General features: G+C 41.0%; 1 pseudogene; it reads left to right on the forward strand.

The window, feature by feature from the left end:
- Positions 1 to 395: 395 nt before the first annotated feature.
- LOC147029132 (protein FAM200C-like) lies at positions 396 to 2,174 on the forward strand (annotated as a pseudogene).
- Positions 2,175 to 3,552: the final 1,378 nt, after the last annotated feature.

Raw genomic sequence — 3,552 nt, forward strand, 5'->3', positions numbered from 1 at the left:
ATGAAATTGTAGTAGTGGAATGGTTTTGTTGGAATATGAAGCTGCAGGATGGGGTTGTGATGTGATGTGAAGGGTTTTCATTGTGAAGGTGCAGATATGAAGACGTATAATATTTGTAAATGTGAAGTGTGTTGTTAATACCTCCTGCTGTCCAGGAGGTCAGTCTTATCACTGTGGGTTGTGAAATGGTTTGAATTATAAGCAGTATTTTGTGTGATTTCCTGTGCATTTATTTGTTTTGTTCTCCACATCTTGGAGAGATGAATAATCCTAGGATCCGAGTCCTAGAATATATTATTTCACTGTTTTTTTTTTGTGTACGACTTTGTCACTACTTTGCTATTGATTCAAAATTTCGTTTACTAAGTGTGTGCATTTATTTTCAGTGCTGAGCCATGTCCAAGAAACGGAAGTGGAATGATGACTATGTTCGAAATGGTTTCACTTGCATGACAGAAAAAGATGGAACTCAGAGACCACAGTGCATACTATGCAGCACAGTATATACAAATGCAAATCTCAAACCTTCAAGACTTCATGAACATTTTAATAATCGGCACGGGGGTGCGAAGTCGGGAAATGATTTCAAAACCTTGAAGATCAAAAGTGGACGATTTGATCGTGGTGGTACCTTACCAAAGCAGGGACTTGTACCGATTGAGAAGCCATTGTTGCAACCTCTTACCAAGTTGCATTTTTGTGTGCCAAGAAAAAAAAAAGCCTCCTACAGTTGCTGAAGAATTGGTAAAACCTTGTGCACTAGAAATGGCAAAAACAGTACTGGGGATTGAGGCAGAAAATAAACTAAGGCAAGTACCCTTGTCAAATGACATTATCTGTTCCAGGATTCGTGACATGAGTAAAGACATCTTGCAGCAGGTGATTGCCGATATCAAAGCCAGTCCTATCAAAGTGAGTCTTCAGTTAGATGAGTCAACAGACGTCAGTTTTTGTAGTCAGTTATTAGTATTTGTACGGTATCTGAAGGAGAAAGAAGTGGTGGAAGAATTCTTGTTTTGTGAACCATTGACAACAACCACAAAAAAAATTGATGTGTTCAATATCATCAAGCATTTCTTCTTGAAGCACGGGATGACTCTCGACATGTGTGGTTCACTTTGCACCAATGGAGCTCCTGCCATGCTTGGAAACAAATCAGGCTTTGCTGCCCGTGTGAAAAAGGAGGTGCCTCACGTCACAGTCACCCACTGTGTGCTGCAGCGCCATGCCCTTGCAGCTAAGACATTACCAGAACAACTGAAAAATGTGTTGTCAATTGTCGTGAGTGCAGTAAACTTTATCAGAGCACAAGCCTTGAATCACCGTCTCTTCAAAGTTTTTTGTGACGAAATTGGAGCTGAACACAATGTTCTTCTTTACCACACATAGGTGAGGTGGCTATCCCGTGGCCGAGTGCTGACTCGTGTTTTCAAACTGCACAAAGAAATCCAGCAGTTTCTTCGACAGCGAGGCAGTGGCATAGCAGAGCACTTTGAAAATGAGAAGTTCATTTTGTCCCTGGCATACCTGGCAGATATATTCAGCCACCTCAACGAGTTGAACACCTCCATCCAGGGTGCAGGGATGAACATTATCACATCCAGGGAAAAGATGTTTGCCTTCACTAATAAACTTCCAATCTGGATAAATCGCATTGGGTCTGGAAACTATGCAAATTTTCCAAAGCTTGATGAAGTTTCTAATGCAGAAAATTTATTACTCATTGTGACTGACATGAAAGAACATTTGCAGGTGCTGAGTCAGTCCTTCCAGGGATACTTTCAGCATGGAGAGGTTTCTGTTTCACAGGGATGGATGCAGGACCCATTTGTTTTCAACCTAGATTCCATGGATGATAATGATGAAATGAAAGAAGATAGAGTTGAGATGAAAGCCACGAAAAAAATCAAAATGCAGTTTGATTCAATGCAGTTAGATACCTTCTGGTGTGCACAACTCAACACATTCCCCCAGTTAGCAGTGAGAGCTTTGGAGGTCCTTGTGCCATTTGCGACTACCTACTTCTGTGAAACTGGTTTTTCAACTCTCGTACACATCAAAACCAAGGCCAGGAATCGTTTGGATGCAAGTGATGACATGCGCGTGGCTATCTCAAAAAAGAACCTCGTTTCAGCATGATCATTGCAGAGAAACAACAACAAAAGAGCCATTAGTAATATGTCTGATTGTCGGTGTACTGTGTAAGTACGGTTGTACTTGAAAGGCTATTTTTGTATTCAGTATATTTGTATGTATTCAACGCATTGTATAAAGAATTATATTCATTACATTGTATTTCATATCAATTATTATAATTTCATTTATTTCCGTTAGTCATTTTAGACAGGGGGTATGGGGAAATATTATGAAAGCTCAAGGGGTACGAGCACATAAAAAGGTTAAGAACCACTGGTCTCGGTGATGGGTGCAAAATACAGCTAGAATTGCTCAGTCAGTGATAAAAGCATGAGACTTGGCATAATTATTCTTCAACCCATACTGATTATTTTCAAGGGTGGAGCCATTGAATACAGCATGTTCCTTAGCAAAGGTTGCTAGGCAACAAATTTACCCTAGCAACGGGCTTTTTAAGCCTTTTACTAAATTTGGAAAGGTTGGTGCTATGTTACAGAACATAAGAACTATCAGTAGACATGTTTTAAAGACAATTATTGTCATCAGAAAACAAAACAACACAATGATTAGTGTCACCACAAAACAAATTAGGATTTGTTTTGTTGCTGGGTAATGGATAAACAATCCCAACAACTGCCTATGTATATATTTATCCTCTATTTGTAAATGATGCTTCTACTTCACATTGCCTAATGGCCTACAGAAGAGGAATGTTCTGGGTAAATAATCTATACAGGTTGTCATAATTGTTATCAAAAAGTAACAAAACATTAAATATTTAGTTGCTTCGGCCTAAGTCACAGCTAGGATACGGCGGCCATACCCCCACTGAATTGACAGAAACATGCGGCGGCTGCAGTTTCTGAGGTGTCCTCAGGGTGGTCCGACGCCGTATTTTACGCCATGTGGATATCTTTTACAGGCCGTAGGGGTCGCCGTGGAATTATAGCGCGGAGTTATAACTTTTTTCATTTCTACGTTGGCCGTAGCAATTCGACAAGCCAAGCTGTGACGTAGATGTGTTCCACGTCGACCGTACGTAGGGCGTACGGTGGGCTTGCGTTATTCGTGCGGCTGCCATAGGCTCTTATCAATGAAAAATGAATTTTGCCAACCCCCCAAAATTACAAAAAAAAAAAAATTCGTTCACCTTAGGGCCCCCTGCGGTCGCCTTGCAAGCACCTTGAGGATACCTTGCGTCTGCCTTGAAAATTCTATGGCCACCGCAGGGATGCCCTAAGGTCACCGTGCGACATCAAATCAAAGACTGTACGGCACTCCCACGTTTTCGGTCTCCACAATTTCTAAATACGGTGCAGCTACCCCAAAAATAAAAACATATGTGACTGCTACATTGTGTGACCATGGAAATACTGCGGCTGCCCTATAATTGCTCGTGGCTGTAGATTTTGTAGA

Source organism: Eptatretus burgeri, chromosome 4 (assembly GCF_056783735.1).
Source record: "Eptatretus burgeri isolate ZD-2024b chromosome 4, Ebu_testis_v1, whole genome shotgun sequence".
In the NCBI taxonomy this organism is placed as follows: Eukaryota; Metazoa; Chordata; class Myxini; order Myxiniformes; family Myxinidae; genus Eptatretus; species Eptatretus burgeri.